Here is a 19379-nt window from a genome sequence, read left to right as displayed (position 1 = left end):
AGGGAAGAAATCCTCCTTGCTTCCAGGATAAGCCACGTTCTCCAATATCAGCTTTATCTATAACAAAGATGACAATTTGACATCCATATGCCTTGTTCCTCCTTTTTTAATCTCTAAATTAGTCCGGAAGTTGGATGAGGAAAACAAGCTTGTCATTTATTGTAGTCCCTAAGACTCCAAGTTTAATATAAGCTGGTGTTTGGGGTCCAAATCCCAACCTCTATTAAACTGGGCTGAACCATGTGCAATATTTTTTGGCCTAGGCTAGAGATCAGTGCTCTTTAGCTCTCCTAAATCCCAGAACCATGTGCAATATTTTTTGGCCTAGGCTAGAGATCAGTGCTCTTTAGCTCTCCTAAATCCCAGTTATCAAAATAAAAGGGTAACTTTTATGTGAGGAAAAGCCTCAGGGCAGCCTCAGGAGGCAGAGCAGTAGAACATGTTTGCCTCATTAAGGATCAGGAATATCTTCAAGATGGCGCCCACAGGAATCATGGCCCAATTCATGTCTGGGAAACCAATCCATCAGACCAACATACTTGCCCTTTGGGAAGAAGTGAGTGGAGGGAGGGTGGCTTGGGGAGGAGCCAAGTGTGACTTGAGGCCCACAGAGGGGAGAGGAAAGGTGAGAGAGACCTGTTGAAGAGGTAGAACCAGCAAGGTACAGTGGGTGAGATCAGCGTCCAAATGCTCCCTGGCTAGAGAGGGAGGGGCCATTCAGGAGGCAGGGAATGCAGCAGTTTGGAGGGAGGAGAGATCTGTCACGGCTGGGCAAAAGGGAAAGCACCTCTGCAAAGTTCTAGAAGCGGGTATTGCTCATGCTTTACAGGACACCCCTTCATTCCAGAGCCCAGGGGGATCTCTGACGCTAACAGAATAGAAGAGATCGATAAAGCTGGGTTAATGGGAGCCATAAAAAGCTGGAAGTTTGATTGATTGACAGGTCTTTAGTGAACATCACAGTACGTCGGACACTGTGCTCGAGCCTGAAGACACACTCAGTGATGAACGAAACAGGTCTTGCTCTGCCCTTGGGGCTTTACCAGGGTTTCTCCAGGTTTGTCTTGTTTTTTGGTTCCTCCGAGGGTTGGGGAGTAGGAGAAACTAGTACTCCCTTTCAGGGGGTGCTGTCAGTGCCCGAGGTTTGTGTATGTTGACTCTCTATTGTTATGAGCCTTAGGGAATTGAGCAGGGAAACCACATCCAGTAACAAGAAATAGCTCAACTGGCCAGAAATGGAAAGTCTGTCTAAGTGGTGTCCTTTCTGTCCTCCTTTTGCATGATTAAGAAGCTATATATTAATACACATGTATGTACATCTCCATAGGGATGTGGATAAATGAGGTGGGTCCGGGGCCCAGGTCCTGAGTGTGAAATAAATGTCAACTTGTCCATTTCCTCTCCCCCACTTGTGCTCCCAGTGAACATCAGAGAAATCAGACCCAGGTGACTACACAAATGGAACCTTGTTTGGGAGAGAGGAAAGCACCCACCCACCACTACCACTAAAAGCTCAGTGGCCGAGGCAAGACACCTCCCCTCCCGCGGCCTGTCTCCACCTCTGGAGTAGATGGAGTTGGCCTGGCTCAGTGGTTCCCACCCTGGGCTGTGCATCTGCATCCTCTGGGAGCGTCATAAAATACAGGTTCAGGACTCCAGGTCTGGAGATTCTGATTCACTATGTCTGGGGTGAGACCTGGAAGTCAATATATGATTAATAAGCAGCCTCTCTCCTCTAGTGATTCTGGTGCAGCATGGAATCCAGACAAACCTGGGTAAAAATAGACCACCCAAGCCATACAGATTACGTGGCTTGTCAAAAGGGAGGCTGAGGACACAGCTGTGGCTTTAGCGAGTGTATCAGGATGGTCGTGGGGCCTTCAGCCTTGAAAGCCCAGTGGACAGTCAGCGCTGAGTGAGAACAAAAGTGAGACAACAGGAAGCACCGGCTTCCTCCTTCTGGTGTCTGAGGAAGTCAGTCAGCCCCGCCCATAGGGGATGCTCTGGGTACCTGTGCCCTGTGAGCCCCAGACGGATCGGTTGCACGTTTCTGGGTGACGGGGTCTCTAGTTTGGGATTCCCCTTGTTGGGAGCATTGGAACACAGCTCGGAGTCATAAAGATTTAGGACAGCAGTCACTCCAAAGGGCTTGTAAGGAAGATCTCTCTTCCTGCCGGCTGACCACCGCTGGTGGGGAACCAGATGCTTCCTTCAGCTTTTTTTTTAAAAATAAATAAATAAATAAATAAGTTTGTTTATTTCTGGCTGCGTTGGGTCTTTCTTGCTGCGCCCGGGCTTTCTCTAGTTGTCGCGAGTGAGGGCTACTCTTCATTGTGGTGTGCAAGCTTCTCATTGCGGTGGCTTCTCTTGTTGTGGGCTTTAGGCGCACGGGCTCAGTAGTTGCGTGCTCCCTGGCATGTGGGATCTTCCCAGACCGGGGCTCGAACCCGTGTCCCCTATATTGGCAGGCAGATTCTTAACGACTGCACCACCAGGGAAGTCCCCTACTTCAGCTTCTTATAGAGGCACTTTTGTCCCTTTTGCACTCTTCCTCTGTCAGCCTCCCATCTTCCTGGAGCTCTGGACTCTCTGCCAGAGCCCTTAGTTTCCTGATGCTGGATGAATCCAGAGAGAAATCTGAGCAGCCCCTCTCAGGCTGGAGCTACAGCCACAGCTTGCTGGCCAACATTCAGATACCCCATTTGGTCCAAACTGCTGTAGCCAGGGGCAGGGCACTGGAGCTAAATTATGAGCTCAGCTGGATCCATTCAGCAGTGACGGGGATGGTGGTGGGAGGGGTGAATGAAAAGCAATGATCGGCACCTCTGGAGAGATCTCTGCAGCCTGCCCCGTGCTGGGTGTTTGAGCGAGGTGGGGACTGCGAAGGGCAATACACCAAGTATTCTAAGTTCATATCAGGGAAATTGTTAGCACATATTTAAGGCAAGCTCTGGGTGTCTGCATCAGGCCCTGCATAAGGGTGAGGTGTGTGGCCACAGAGCTGTGTGTCTAGGAGGTCTATTGCTTTCCTGGGAGATGGAACCTCGAGACAGGTGGGCACAGCTGATTCCAGAAAATGTTGGAGACCGAGTGGGTTAGCAGGGGATGCAGCGAGCGTGCAGTGCCCGGTTCTTAGGCTCCCAGCCGGGGCTGCTCCACTGCATGTCGCTGTGGCCTCCTGGCACAGCTCCACCCGCAGGCTGGCGGCAGAGGTGCTGCCACCCCTGAGACGCAAGCTGGGTCGGGTCCGGGGAGCAGGGAGGCTCCCGAGTGCTGTCTGACTTGGACACGGTAGTCTCTCCAAGGGATCGTGGGAAGGAGTGAGAGGTGATCCCGGATTCCTGATTCGCTGTGCTGTGATGGGCCTTTCCTCTGAGCCTCCTTCCTGCCCTTGGCCACATTCTCTGGTCCATTGTACCTCCTCGGGTCACTTTTGAAGTGCCCTTGGCCTAAGCTGCTCGGAGGGGTCAGGGGCTGGGCTAACAGAGGCTCTCCTGGAGACAGGGCTGGGGTTCCCTCCTCCTCACATGCATGGAAAAACTGGGGGTCATCTGACTCCTAGGAAATCTCCCCCTGAGAAGACTGCCCGCTGAGACCGGAGAACGCATTCCACGCCGGCTTTAGTGGTCACCAAGGAAACTGCCTAGGAACCAGTGGTGTGACATTCTGCCTCACATTTAAACAGCTTGCCGAGCAGCTGAAGGGCGATGACCTTGAGCCACTTCACTTGTGATTTCAGGTGTTTCACGACAAAGCCCATGCAAAGCGGAGGGTGGTCAGAGACACAGCACTGAGAGAGGCAAACTGCGGGGGCCGGGGGCCCCCTGCCGAGCAGCAGGGGTCATCCGGCTCTATCTGCATCTCGGGGAAAGGCCTCTGCAGCCACGCAGGTGTTGTCAGAAGTTCCGTAACGTGAGGCAGAAATGGGGCACAGGCCTTGCAGGATGTGGGTTCCTCCCTTCTCACCTTGTGGCATCTCAGAGACTCCACCAGTCCCAGGAGCTACAGTGGCTCCGTCCTCCCAGGTGCCCCGGCTGTGGGGACCAGGCCTGAAGGGTCCCTCCAGCCAGGCCTGGGCCTCTTGGGACACCTGAGGCAGGCTGTGGCCTCCCAGCCTGCTCTGTTTCTACTGCATCACCTTAGCCACCAGGAGGAACTTTCCTCACTCATTACTGGAGGTAAACCAGCAGCCACGGGGCTCTAGTGGAGTAGATTTACCATAATTTATGTAACCATTTCCCTGCTGCTTTGTTTCTGTTTTCGAATTTTCACTCTTAATAATTCCGTGCTAAATACCATGGGCACACAGTATCTTTTCCTAAAGGGAGAATCCCCAAAGCGAAAACACTGGGTCAAAGGATATAAGAATTTTTATGACCCTTGGCAAATTACTTTCCAAAATATTTGTGCCACTTTACAATGTCATCATCAGTGTGTGAAGAAGAGTACCCATTTCACCCTGGCTCCACTGGGTGTTGTTTTTAAATTTTTTTCCAATTTAGTACTTAAAAATATACTACCTCATTCACGTTTCAAGTTTCATTTCTTGGATTACTAGTGAGACTGAATATTTTCCCAGGTTTGTTTATTGATTATATTTTCCTTTTTCTAAGTTGTCTTTTCCCATCCTTTGCCCACACATCTGCTGGAAGTTGTGTGTTTTTCTTGTCAAGGTATCCAATACGAATGCTTTGTGATATTTGCTATGCACGTATTAGAAGTTGTAAGGCAAGCTTGGATGCCTAATGGGCCATTCAAATTTAACACATCTTGAGATGGGACCCTCAATATTGCTCCCTAAACCTGCTGTACCTTTGCTGTTCTTCCCCATCTTAGTAAATGGCACTACAATCCACCCTAGCCCGGAATCTGAGTCCTTCTGGCTTCTTCTTGTTCCCCGAAGCCTTGTGTCTCCTCCACCAGCCAGGCTCCGTCCCCTAGCTCTCCCCAAGCATCCAATCTACCTAAGTCACTATTCATTACAGAGCCCTAGATTTTCTTCTTTACAGTGCTTGCCGCAGTTGGAAACTCCCTGGTTTATTTATTCATTTAAAAAAAAATAGTCATTGTTGCTTTTGTTGTGGTCATCCATGTACAATGCTTGGTGTCAGTCTATTTATCTCTTGTAAAAATAAAATACAGTGTGTGTGTGTGTGAAAAAAAAAAAAATAGTCTGTACCTTCTCTAGATTCTAGAGTCTAGAACATAAGCTCCCTGAGGTCAGGCGGCTTGCCTGCCCGATTCATCACTGTATGCCCAGGGCCTAGAGCAGTGTCCATCCCTTAGTGGGAGCTCAATAGATACATGTTGAACAAATGAGTGAATGAACTTGGCCCTTTTAAACCCATTTAAATGTATATGAAGGAGACCTTACGATATGGAGGATTAGCACATTGGCTTTCAGGATAGACAGTTCCAGGTAAAACGGCTCTGCCACGAACTGTGTGATCTTGGGCAAGTTACTTAATATCTCTCTGCCATAGTTCACTCATCTTTAAAAATGGGAATAATAATACCATTTTCATAAGGTTGAAAGATATATTAGATTATGTGGACAAAGTGCTTAAAAATAGAGACTGACCATAATTAAGCACTCAATAGATGTCAACATTTCTTTGTTATTTTTCTCTGTGCTTTCTGGGCTTAGAAGCTATTTCCTTTTTTCATTAGCGTCTCAATTAACATTAAGTGATATTTTATTTTAGTTTTTATGGTATACTTTTAAAAACTAGTTAAAAATGTATACCTTTAATTAGTTTGGAGTTTATTTTGGTTTATTAAGTAAAATGAACTTCTAAATGCTATTGGCACCATCTGTTGACTAATCTTTCCCATTTGTTATGCTTTATCAGACATTTAATTTTTGTATATAATAGGGTATTTTTTCTGGCTGTCTCCCTGTCCCCTCTTGGGCTGGGACTACACCATTTCACCGAGTGGGTCAGACCCAGCTGGGTCGTAGAAGATTCCGACATTCTCTGCTGGCAGATTCAGAAATGGGATGTCTGTTTGGAACGTGTGTTTGTTCTGGTTCTAGGCCCTCGCAAGACTACTTGCCCTTCTTACCCTTGGGTTCCTGGAGACACCAGTATATCCTGATACAAATGTCCCCTTTTTGCTTGAGCCAATTTAAACAGGTTTCTGTAACTTGTGACTAAAAGAGTCCGAAGGTAAACTTCACTTTTATAATGGCCCAAGGAACATCCCCAGCCAGTGAGGCTGTATTCCTACATGTCACGGAGATTAAAATGCTGTCCCTAACACGTTGTCAGAAAGTCACCGGCCAACAGGGTCAGCAAAAGACAGGAAAGCCATCAGGACATCCACATGTCCAGCCACATATACCCACCCTGCCACCGCCTTGATGGTGGTAGGTGCCCCAACACTGTGCTACAGATTCAGACAAAGCCCAAAAGGCAGGTTGTCTTTGACCCATTCAAGACTCCACCAGTTCAACAGGCCGTTGTAAGACCAAAGATCAAAGAAAATAAAGTATGTGGAAGTACTTGCAAAAGCCTTTAAAATATATTATTATTATTGCCTTGTTTCATTCCAAAAAGGATATGGAACAGCATGCAAATTAAGTAATAAAATATTACTTTTGAATATGTCTGAGGATCTCTGTGATGAAGTCATCACATTAAGAATATCAATCTCATTTTTCAGCCTATAAAAGTATTAAGGGTAGGATGGCTCTGGACTTGTCTTTGACCCTACATTATACTTCACCTCTTGTTTTCTTTTAAAAATCCTTGATAATAGCTTGGTTTTGCCAAGTGGTTGGCTCTTGTTTTGGGAGGTGTCTGTTTGCCATGTGACCCTTTTTCTTAGATATTAAGTATATGAGGGAAAGTCTGTTAAAGTAAGTGTGTTCTGGATCCTAGTTATGTTTAGTTTGCTGTCCTACAGAAGGCAAGAGTGCTAAGGGGAGGGAAGAGAAGGGCTGGCAAGACAGAGCAAAGAACTTGTGACTTCACTCCCCCAGGCAGAGGGAAGAGTGACTCAGCCGGACGCTCCATCTAGGCAGGAAAACCGTCCAAGCTTGCTCATTTCCCATCAGCCCTGCACCTGTTGGGATCTCCTGGCTGGCGTGGACTCTGTACGGTCACCTGGTGTCCCCAGCACAGGATACCCTGGGGCCTTTTTCCTACTCAGTCAGATGCCAGCGGGTGTGGCCATCTTCCAGTTACAGACAGAGCTAATAACAGCAGTCACTCTACCTGTGGTTCATGCAGCACTTAAAGCATTTCAAAACAGCTTGCATACACGGAGAGATGTTGCATAAGCAGAGGAACACGGCCTTTTGATTTGTGCAAAAAGGCACAAGCCAATTTAGAAAGTGAAAACTCTTTTTGACACCCCCCTTTGTGCTGCTCCACATTGACTGCTGGCCTGTGCCCTGGTCTCCCTTGCCTTTGCCACTCGTTCATGGCCCTTCTTGCAGAAAGACTTCCGTGGTACCACATTTCCACCTCTTTCCCCTTCCTCTGTTTTCTGAGAGGTGACTCTATGGAAACCCACCTCAAATGCATGCACGGGGAACACGAAGACCCAGAAAATGGGCTGGGGCCATTCTAAACACTGAAAGATTAAGATGAGGGAGAGAAGCATCTTCTGGCCCCAATACAGGGAACTCCTCTTGTCCCCTGTCTTCCTTCTTCTCAGGGGCTTGTCAACCAGTGGATACTTCGGGTGAAACAGAGGCAAAGCCGTTTTGTTCTCACTGCTTACCGTATCCAATTCAAAACAGCTTCTGCTGGCAGCTGACTGCCTATATTTATCAGGAAATGCTGGTCCCCTTGCTTTTACCACCTGGTTATTCAAACATTTAGAGCAACAATTTACATACATCCCATTAGGAGCCCTCCCCAATTCAAATGAGTAACTGCTAGAGGAGATCTTTTTTCCATGACCTGGAGATTTGGTTGAAGATGAGGGGGTCTTCAGAAAAGAAATGCAAGTGATGGGCTTATGTTGATGACCCAAGCTCACCCCACCATGTGGCTCAATGGTAGGTGAAGGTCAAGTCTACAACAGGCCAACAATTCATCTCCAAATTAAATTTCCTGTGGCTCTCTCTGGTCTGGAGAGTGTGTATGATGCCCCAGGAATTGTCCAAGTGGATTGTCCATGCCTGGGGGATACCTTAGCACCAGTCTTGGATTCCCTGAACCTAATGAAATATCCAGATAACTCAGGCAGAAATTGATTGATTTAACACCTTTGTGAGTAACTGTTACATGCTACGGATCATGCCAGGCCTTGAACATGGGAACTCCTGCATTATTTCTCATCTGGGTCTTCCTAAGGAAACTCGGCTCTCAGAAGCTCCTAACCTCCTATAGGGTCCTAGGTCTCCTTAGAGACTCAGATTCTTCAGCTATGACTCCTTTCTGTGTGAGACCCTCCCTTTGAAAGGCCACAGGGAGAAAGGGAACTAAGAGGGTCTGGGGCCCCTTTCTTCCTTGAACCAACCCTCACATTGAGTTCTCGAGAGCCCCTGACGAGGCCCCTCTTGGCCCGGGACTGCACCCTGGGTTCTGGTGTCTCTAGTAGGAGTGAGTTTAACGCACATCTGAAAATTCAGAGAGGAGCAGACAGGGCTTCAGGGCATTGTGGAAGCTGTGTGTCCTTTCCTTTCTCCAGTGTTGTTTCAAGTGTTTCTAGGAGGGCATTACCCTCCATCACTGTTCCTGACTGCATTAGATATCTGCTTCTGTACAACAAACTACCCTAATACTTAGTGGCTTAAAACAATAAAAATTTATTATTTTTCATGATTCTGTGGGTTGGCTGGCCTCGGCCAGGCAGTTAGTTCTTCTGATCTGTATTGAGTTGGCTGAGGTCACTCACGTGGCTGCATTTAGCTGAGAGCTTGGCCGGAGCTGGAACATCCAGGATGGCTTCACTCACATGTCTGGCTCCTTGGCTGGGGCTGGAAGAGCAGGGAGCTGACCGGGCCTCTCCCTCCCCAGGCAGGCTCTTGCCGTTCAGCTCTCTGGCCTGAGCTTATCCATGGTGGCCAAATCCCAAGAGGCCAAAAGCAGACACTATCAGGTCTTGTAAGGCCTGGGCCTGGAACTGGCAGAGCATCCCTTCCTCCGCATTCTTTTGGTCAAATCAAGTCACAAAGACAGGCTCGGTTCAAGGGGAGGAGAGGTATCTTCCACCACTTGTTGGGAGGAGTGGCATGAGGTCACAGGGAGGATGGAATTGTTGGCGCCATCTTTGAAAACAATTTGCCACACTAAAGAAAGAAAGGAAGTCAACAGAGGGGTAGATTTTATGTGGCTCAAATAACACACAAATTGCAATTTTTTTCAATGTTAAAATTGTCTCATGTTGTCCCCTTGAAGGGTTTTGAGCAGAATCATGTAGAATGTTACTTTATTGACCACAATATATTCTCATTAAAATCAAAGCTCTTTAAAACTAATCTATAGTGACAGAAAGCAGATCACTAGTTGCCTGGAACTGGGGGTGGGGAGGGGGGTTGACTGTGAAAGGGTATGAGGAAACTTTTGGGGGTGATGGAAAATATTCTATATCTTGAGTATGGTGGTGGTTACACAATGAGTTTGTCATATCTCATTCAACTGTACACTTAGAACAGGTGCATTTTATTGCATGTAAATTATACCTCAATAGAGTTGGTTCAAAAAAAAATCAAAACTGACTTACTAAGAATAATCAGAAAGGCTAAGTTTGAATAAGTGGTTAAACAAAGCCAGGGTTAAGAGTATATTATATTTACAAACAATAGCAAATTCCTTCAGGGAGGGAAAGGAAGCAAAGGGCTAAAGGGGATGTTTTGTTAGTTCCAAAGCAGGATACACGTTACCATGTCCTCCTGCTGTAATACTTAAAAACGTTTGCTATCATTTTCAGAATGTTGAGTAGGTGATTCTTGGTATTTTATAGATTACTGAAGAGTGACTATATCCTGCTTCCTGGGGTGCAGGAAGGGCAGGGGTCACCTCAGAGCAGAAACAAACAACAAAATGTGTTAGACCATCTTGGAATTAAACTGGCACCAGCATTGGGGAAAGCTGAGTGGTGACCCTCCAGGATCTTCCTAACTTCAGGAGTCAAGATCCTGCAAAGCAGGTGATCCGTGTAAAGCTGACACATTATTTGGGTTCTGAGTGTCAAGTTGGGTGCTAAGAGTATCAGGAAGGGCTGTCTTGGAGGATCTGGGGTTGTGGTGGTAGATGGGTGTGTTAAGTGAGTTCTATCTGCCAAATGCATCCCACCTGGACACATGGTGACGGCACCAGGGACTGCCCAGCTCTGAGATCCAGCTCTGGAGAAAGAGACTGTCTTGAGTGAGCAGGAGGGGAACAATGTTTAGATTTTCTTGTGTGGTACAAAGTCTGGCCAAGAATGCCCATATCAGAAAAGCAATGTAGGGACTTCCCTGGTGGTGCAGTGGTTAAGAATCCGCCTGCCAATGCAGGGGACATGGGTTAGAGCCCTGGTCTGGGAAGATCCCACATGCCATGGAGCAACTAAGCCCGTGTGCCACAGCTACTGAGCCTGCGCGCCACAACTACTGAAGCCCGTGCACCTAGAGCCCGTGCTCCGCAACAAGAGAAGCCACCACAATGAGAAGCCCACGTACCACAGCGAAGAGTAGCCCCTGCTCGCCACAACTAGAGAAAGCCCGCACGCAGCAACGAAGACCCAACGCAGCCAAAAATAAATAAATAAATTAATTAATTAAAAAAAAAAAAAAGAAAAGCAATGCACTTGCTGCAGACATGGAAAGGGGCAGGGATCCTCCTCCATGGGTGAACTGGGTGGCTGGGGGACAAGGGGACATCACTCAGGGATCCCTTGATTGGGAAGGGTGGCCCTTGGTCTCCTGTGTTCACCACGTGTACCAAGTGGTTGGTTGGACCTGGAGCTAGAGTCTTCTTTAAAGACTCTGGTTTAAATGAACATGCACTTGGGAAAAAGAGGCATTAAATAGACATTATTGTTCACATGCAACTCACTGTATCCACGTCCGCAATGATTTCGATTTATTGCAGCCGTATCAGCAAAGCACGATTAACACGGATCACTGATTCTTGTATTGCACTGGGTAGTAATCTTAGTTACTATCAGAATTCTACTTGAACTTTTAACTAGTAGGGTCAGGCCCAGAGCAAACCCTATCTGGGGCTAAACTTCCCAGGGTAATGAATAAAGCACACGTACCATAAAGGAAGGGAGGATGCGTCCAAGACATCTTTCCAGCTTTCCTCTAGAAAGGGCTCCTTGGGAATGAACAGTTTTTCCCTAAGTGTAATTAGCTCATCAATTAATGTCCTAACCTACCCCCGCAATCAAAACTTGAAATTTATTTCTTGGGAAACTGTTCTGCTGAAGGGATGTTGGAAAGGATCTGATCAAATCCTTATATTGATTACTATTATTAGTAATTATTGGGAAGGTCGTAACGTCTACCCTCTAGAGACTTTGGATTAGGATGTTTTAGCCTTAAATCAAAGGAATAAAAATGTGTAAGGGTAGATCAGGCAATGGTAATCAGAAAACCTCTCCTCAACAATATTTTGTAAGGAAGGAAAATCTTCCTGGGATTAGCATTCTTCAAACGAAACCATATATAAAACCACTCTACTTTACTTGCCCCTTGTAGGATCCAAGAAAACACAAACAGCATTCCCGGGAGGATGTGAGATCATCTAGAGACATGGATTTGATTTCCTAGTATCTAAAATTCCTATGCCTTCTTGAATGTCCATTCGCAGTTTCCCCTTCTCTTATGCTTCTTAAATTCTCAAAAGTCTCTATCTATGTAACATTTAATTTGGGGGTCAACGTTCTTGGTTCAGGGTTTCCAGAGCATCCTCAGGAGTAAAGGCACAGTATAAAATTTCATGCACAGAGACACTCAGTACCTCTGGTTCCCAAAGTGCTTATAAACTGTCAAGTGACTCAGAAATACCAAGAACTAATCCTGACAGAGTCCAGAGGGAAAGGAGACTTCATCTGAAGCTGACCCAAAGAAGAAGGCACATCTGTCATCTCCTTGACAGTGTTCCAGGATGAGCATGAGCTCCTGGAAGCGGGATGGGCGTCAAGGCTCAGCTCACATCTGGCTGCCTCATCCCTGAGAGCTCTCAGCCCCAGAAAGGTCAGGAACACTTCAGGCATTTCTCCCCAAACCGGAAATGGGGACTGGCTACCCGCCCCTGGGGGAAACTGACTCTGAAAGATGTTTCAAGCAGCTCCCTCACCTGTGTCTGAGGAAACTATTTTAGTAATCCCTCGCCTCCTCCAGATGGGCCCTTCTGCAGCTCAGGAAAACCCATTTGGAGCTTTCCACACTCATTATGTGAACCCTGGTCTCTCTCCATGGCCGCTCAAGGCTTAAAGAGGACCAGCTGTTCTGCGGTTGCCCTGATGCTCTGCAGCTGTAATTGGGAACTAATGTGCACTTTGGCCTCCATCTCCTGATCCTACAAACAATTCTGCCTGGCTGGAAGAGCAAAATGCTTCACCTTCCAGCTGCTAAAATTGACCGGCTACTTACCACAATGCCATGAAGTGATGTATCATTCAGGGTCCTTAACTGCAAACAAAAAAAATCCACACCGTAAGATTAACTAGCAAACTGATTTATTGAAGGATAATTGTGTGGCTTACAGAATTTCTAGGAAGGCCAGAAGATCATACCTGGAGGCTCTACAGCCTGGAACAATACCCAAATCACCTTCCCACCACTGCTGGAGTGAAGGTGCCATTGGCACTTTAGCTACTGAGATAGGGCACCACCACCTCTGCCCCTGCTGTCCTGAGATCTCAATGACTGCTCCCCTGAGGCCCCTAGGAAAGAATTCCTCCAGGTGCCTTCTCACAATGGTGCATCTGATTGGTGGAGTCTGGGTCACATGCTTGTGTTCTAGCTGCAAGCGATCCTGGGAAATGTAGTTCTGGCCTAAAAGTCTGACAATAGGAAAGTTATTTATTCAAAAGATGTTAAGCAGTCACAAATATGACACATATCCACTCTACATGGCCCTTTATTTTAGTCACTATGACCTGAAAATAGGTATTATATATATATAAAATTATATTATTATATATATAATTATTACTATATTATATATTATTTCATTCATTTTAAATCTGCTATTTTTAAAAATTGAAATATAGTTAATTTACAATATTGTATTAGTTTTAGGTGTACAACATAGTATAAATCTGCTATTTATTGCCTCTTGAAAAGGTGAGGTGGTGCAGTTGGTTTGTGTGTTGGTTTCCTATTACTGCTGTAACAACTTACCACTAACTTAGTGGCTTAAAACAACATGAGTTTATTATCTTGTATTTCTGGAGGTCAGAATTTTGAAATCAATATCACTGGGATAAAATCAAGGTGTCAGCAGTCTGGTAATTCTTCTGAAGGCTCTAGAACAGACACTGTCTCTTTTTCTTTTCCAGCTTCTAGAGATTGCCCACATCTGGAAATTGGCGCCTTCCCTGCATCACTCCAATCTCTTGTTTTTGTTGTCACATCTACTGCTCTCTGCTTCTCCTTGTCCCTCTTTTAAGGACCCTTGTGATTACATTGGTTCCACTCAGACAATAATCCAGGATGATCTCCCCAACACACAGTCCTAATGTAATCACATCTGCAAAGTCCTTTTTACTACATCAGGTAACACAGTCACATGTTTGGGGGATTAGGATATGGACATCTTTAGCAGCCATTATTCATCCCTCCACATCCTACTAGGCCAGCTGGCTGTCTACACCAGGGCCTCTGAGAGCAGAGTGGAGTTTCTCTGGTCCAGGGTCCAGTCTCCAGTATCACAGAGCTGATCAGCTTGGAGAGGTTGGCTCAGGAACATCAGGCATCCAGGACATTGTTGGGTAAACTAGAATGCCAATTCATTTACTCATTTTTAATTGGCACTATTCCTTTCCAGAGGGATCTGCCTGGCATCTGAATGCCCGTGTGTCTAATTAACCATCCGAAGGCTGTTAAGTGAGCATGAACTCAAACAAACCGTGCTGGATGTTCCCAAGAGGTGTTTCACCCAGGTAGTGGGAAGGCCAGTGAGCTGTCCTGACCCATAATAGAGCTCACCTTTCTGCTGGCCGGATGCTGCATTTTCCCTCAGCAGAGCTGGACAGCACCCGACGACTAGCTTCCACCCGCTTGTAGAATGAGCCAGGATCCTGGAGTCATCCTCAACTCCTCCCTCACACTCCACATTCAATCCATCACCCAGTGCCACTTCTCCTTCTTCCTGTTTTCCACCATCAATCACATTTTTGAATCCCCACTGCCGCCCCCTAGTCTAAGCTATCTCACCTGGGCCACTGTAACAGCCTCCTAATCGCCTTCCTGGCCCTACTCCCCATCCTCTCCTACCAAATTCTTCACCCTGCAGCCACATTGTTCTTTTCCAGATATACTCTGATCGTGTCACTCATTTAAAACCCTCCACCACTGGCCATTATCACGAGGATAAAGCCTCAGGTGTTCGCCCAGATCTTCCCAGAAGCAGACACAAAGTTAATATTAAACATGTAAGGATTTTCTTTGGGGAAATGTCGGTGAGAGAAACGTGAGAGACTGGGAGAGCCGTCAGACTGTGATGCGAGTCTGACCCCCAGTGAAGGAGAGAGGCGAGAAGGGAAGGTAGAAGTGTCCCAGACTGCTGTGCAGTCTAAGGAAGGTTCAGCAAAGCCACTGAGTCCTTGAGCCAAAGCTGGCATCGCGGGAGCCCCGTGCCTCCCGGGAATGAGCCTGCCCTGCGTTGTACCCCGAGGTGCCCAGGCACTGCCTGGGAGCAGCCAGGGAAGCCACGCTTTGGTGTGAATGGATTTTAGAGCGTGGCAGCGGGAGCTCTCGGCCAATTACACTCCACGGAGCTGGAGGTTTGCAAGGTGCATTCATCCAGCCACCACATCCCAAGTCCTCGACGTGCCGGCAGCCCACCTCTTCAGCTCCTCTCCTGCTGCTCTGACACAACTCACTCTTTCCCACACCTGAGTCTTTGTAAATGCTGTTTGCTCTGCCTGAATTATCCTTCCTCTTACCTCTCCTGCCCCTCTTCCCTTTACTCAGTGAACTCTTCAGATCTCACTGTAACATCACTTCCTCCAAGAGGCTGCCTCATTCCTCTGCCATGTGCTCCCATAACCCTGGTCCTTCTCTGTCCACACTATTCATCTTATGTGTTTAATGCCCAACTCGTTTTTCAGACTTGACTCCAGGAGAGCAGGAACCATGACTATTTTGCTCACTGTCAAATCCCCCAAGCCTGGCATGTAGTAGTTGCTCAGTCAAATATTGGTTGTTGAGTCAGCAAGGTCACCTGAAAGACAGGGTACCTTCCAGGACAGCCTGGTGTATGCGAAGAAAGAATGTCACAACTAGGGGAGTAGTCAACCACGGAGGCCCAGAAAAGGGAAGCCCAGGGGCAAACGTGGCAGAGCCCAGGCGGCCACTATCAGTTGTTTGAGCTCAACATCACAACCACCTATTATGTGCCATTGAGCACCTACTATGTGTTAGATGCTAAATTAACCAAGGAGTAGAACCTTGTGAAGTCTAATGAGGGGCTTATAGTCAGTCCGGGGGAGAGACAACCTGTCAGCCTCCCAGAAACTCTGACTCTTCCAGCAGGTGTTACACGCACCTATTATTAAGGGTAATGTTTAAAATATTTAACTTATATGGCAGAGGTGCTGCTCAGTCAGAATAAGCTCCAGCCATTAATAATTTGTGGAGTCATGGAGGGTATTCTGCTGAATATCCACTCTGACTGAACGCCAGCAGAGACCCCTGCCACTTACACCGGAGTCGTACTTCCCACCACACTTGTTCTGAGCCACACCCACAAAAGGAAGCCCCCCCCCAGCCTCACTCCCTGCCCCTGCCTGTTGAGTTGGTTGGGCTGATAGAACTAGCTGATCTTATTTCTCATTGTAAGTGATGGCTTCATGCATTGGTCTCTCGTGAGCCTACTTGGGTCCCAGCACCACTGAGCCATGGTGACCCACCTTCTTTAGGGCCAGGCTAACTTGTGAGCCCCCTTCCCTGCAACCCTGGACCTCTGTTGGCTGCCATTGGGGCCTATGAGTGGACGCTCCACTGGGAGCAGGTGGGGTGGCCTCTCAGAAGACAGGCCCCGGCGCATTCTTCCAAGAGGTTGCCTCTGATGTTGGAGTCGTGTGGGAGCTCAGTACCAGGTAATTGCAAACTGATGACGGATTTAGTCTTAGATCTCAATACCAGACCCAGAGTAGATAGCCAAGGGCTGCCACCCAGAGGCGTAGGAATTAGTATGAGAATCAAGCAAGAAAGTGCTGAAAGCGGGGAACCCGTAGTAGCAGGGAATGGGAAATCAGGCATTGTGTGTGTGTGTGTGTGTTTATTCTCGTGTGTCGAAGATGCGGCAGTATGTGCTGCTATGTCTTAAAGACACCATTCGTGTCAGACTAAGAGGTGCCAGAAGCCCCCCTCCCAATTACTTGTTGCTTGGGCTTCAAGTTCTCCAAAGTGGATATTGGTTCAGCGGTCCTAATCCTGGCACTCCCAGACACAGGTAGGGTAATGATTGATCCTCAAGCTTGTTGACATGAACTTTCACCCAGCACCCTCAGAGCAGAAGGCACCATGAAACGCCTAAAACTGAGCTACAGTCTGGCTGCTGGGCTGTACTTAGAGAACAGTCGTAGTTGTTAGAGCTGCACAGTGCATGTGTGTGTGTGTGTTTGGAGTTGGTGTTGAGACAAGCTCCTATATGAGGGAGAGAAAGGCACAGCCAAACCCTCATTTGGGGGCTTCCATCCCAGGAGGAAAGGTTTCTCCCAAGAGCTATGAAAAAAATGAAAGCAATTTAGAAGGCTGCCTGGCCCGGGGGAGTCAGGAAGCATCCGCAGCAGGAGGCTGAGGACAGAACAGGCAGCAGGGGTTAGAAGTGGGGTGGAGGGAGGCTGGGAGACACTACACTTCAGACCCTAAGATGGGGGCTGCCCAGGGGGCTCAGGGTTACACAAGAGAAGTGGCCTGTAACTGAAATATTAAAATGTATGGAATTCCTGCATGGATGGTTCCCACATGGAATAGGAAACTTACCTTAAGAACTCTCAGATTATGTGAATGGCACCAGAGGATGTAGTACAGTGGAAAGTTTCTCAAAGTGTGGTTTGAGGATCCTCTGCCTGAGAATCAAATAAGGTGTTTGCCAAAAAGGCAGATTCTTGGGCCACACCCTGGGCCTACTGAGCTGGAACCTCTTAGGGCGGGGCCTGGGTGTCTGCTCTTTTATCTGGTGACTCTTAAAGCTTCCATGGTCTAAATGCTACCAAGAGGTCACACAATCAAGTGAGGAAGCAGAGAGGACGGCTTCCTGTGCCTCCCACACAATTCTCAACTTTTTAGGAAGTACCATAGAGGAAGGCAAAGTAGATAAAGGCAGTTTTGTTTTGTTTTTTTTTTTTGGACTTTGCAATTTTTCTTTTATTTTAAAATTTTACTTTATTTTTGAGAACTTAAAATGTGACGAGACAATGGCATGCTTTCCCCCCACCAGCCCCCAACCCCCAGGGGCCTTGAATGCTCTGTGCAAGGTGACCTGTCTTACCCCACCCTCACAGCCTGCTTTCCGGCAGGAACTTGACTCCCAGAGGGGGTCTCGGCCAAGGTCTCCAAGAGAATATGCCGTTTCCTGACTTGGGGAGGTGGGGGGTCTCCAGGCCTGAACACTCAAGGTCAACACAGAGGGCCTAAAAATAGAGGCCGGAGGCCCAGTCCAACATAAAAGAGCAAGAGGCCTCCCTGGATTTCCAAAGAATGATCTGAACAAAGGAGCCTGACGCCCTCTAGTGGAGAGAAGCTGCTTCCCAGCCAGACCAACAGGGCTGGATGCTGAGCCACCCTGCCAAGCAGTAACCAAAGGGGTGACATGGCCCTGGAAACACCACCTCCCTAAGATCCCTGACTCAGGGTAGAAAGGGGAAATATTGTACTCCCTGCGTTTGCTAGCTTCCATGTGATTTTAGAATGCTTTCCTAGGGGCTTCCCTGGTGGCGCAGTAGTTAAGAATCTTCCTGCCAATGTAGGGGACACGGGTTCGAGCCCTGGTCCGGGAAGATCCTACATGCCGCGGAGCAACTAAGCCTGTTCACTACAACTACTGAGCCTGTGCTCTAGAGCCCGCGAGCCACAACTACTGAACCCGCGTGCCACAACTACTGAAGCCTGCACACCTAGAGCCCGTGCTCCGGAACAAGCCACTGCAATGAGAAGCCCTAGCTCTGCAACGAAGAGTAGCCCCCGCTCGCCACAACTAGAGAAAGCCCGTGCACAGCAACGAAAGACCCAACGCAGCCAATAAATAAATAAATAATAAATAAAGTAAATCTATATTAAAAAAAAGAATGCTTTGTTATAAGGCACACGGTTTTAATAATGAGTGCCTTCCATTATGACCGGATTTTAGACTCTTTTCATTATTTCTCAGTGAGATTGAGACTGCTACCACTAAATTCACACACACAACATATAATCTGTAAATGTATCCAAGTACCTCAGACTGCTGCACAGAGAGGTCTGTCTGGGAAGGCTATTCTCTTGGAGGGACATCAGTCAGAGCTTTGGGACAGGTGTCCGGGAATGGTGTAGGAGGAAGGGGACCCGTCCAAACCAGGAAACCTGGCTGAATCATTCCAGGTACTCTCCATGGGGGCAGGTGTCTCTGCTGGCTAAGTTGTCTTCCCATCTGAAGATATCAATTCAGTTACGCTTAAATCAGAAAGACAATGCACTCCTGTTGTACACATTTTGAGAAAGAAAATGTACAGATGAACATTTGATATACAAGTAGATACACAGAAGATCCTAAAGTGCCTACTTCGGATTTGAAGGAAATCAGATCGTGACTGAAAGACACCAGGCTTTTAATAAAAGCTTAAAGAGTAAAAGTGCACAACACCTCACACCCATTAGGACAGCTACTATGAAAGAAAGACCAAAAGAAAGAGAGAAAATAAAAAGTATTGCCGAGGATGGAACTCTTGTGCAATGTTAATGGGAATGTAAAATGGTGCAGACATTGTGGAAAACAACATGGCAGTTCCCAAAAAATTAAACATAGAACTATCATTATCATATGATCCAGCAATTCCACTTCTGGGTATATACCCAAATGAATCGAAATGAGGTGTCTCGAAGAGATATTTGTCCACCCATGTTCATAGCAGCATTGTTCACGATAGCCAAGAAGTGGAAGCAACTCAAGTGTCCTTCGATGAATGAGTGGATAAACACAATGTGGTCCATCTATACGATGGAATATCATTGTCTTAAAAAGGAATGAATTCTGACACATGCAACAACATGGATGAACCTT

At 47.1% G+C, this 19379-nt stretch overlaps 1 long non-coding RNA gene across 1 annotated transcript in view; it reads right to left on the bottom strand.

Moving 5' to 3' along the window:
* Window positions 1-8748: 8748 nt before the first annotated feature.
* Window positions 8749-19379, bottom strand: part of LOC137761592 (uncharacterized) — a 32615-nt gene continuing 21984 nt past the window's right edge. The window contains exons 2-3 of the long non-coding RNA XR_011073430.1: window positions 12542-12580; window positions 8749-9247 (exon numbers count right to left, since the gene is read on the bottom strand). This is a non-coding gene — a long non-coding RNA (uncharacterized lncRNA). The remainder of the gene's footprint in view (window positions 9248-12541; window positions 12581-19379) is intronic.

Source organism: Eschrichtius robustus, chromosome 3 (genome assembly GCF_028021215.1).
Source record: "Eschrichtius robustus isolate mEscRob2 chromosome 3, mEscRob2.pri, whole genome shotgun sequence".
Taxonomy (NCBI): domain Eukaryota; kingdom Metazoa; phylum Chordata; class Mammalia; order Artiodactyla; family Eschrichtiidae; genus Eschrichtius; species Eschrichtius robustus.
The sequence above is the reverse complement of the archived record's forward strand: the minus strand, read 5'-3'. Positions and strand labels throughout refer to the sequence as shown.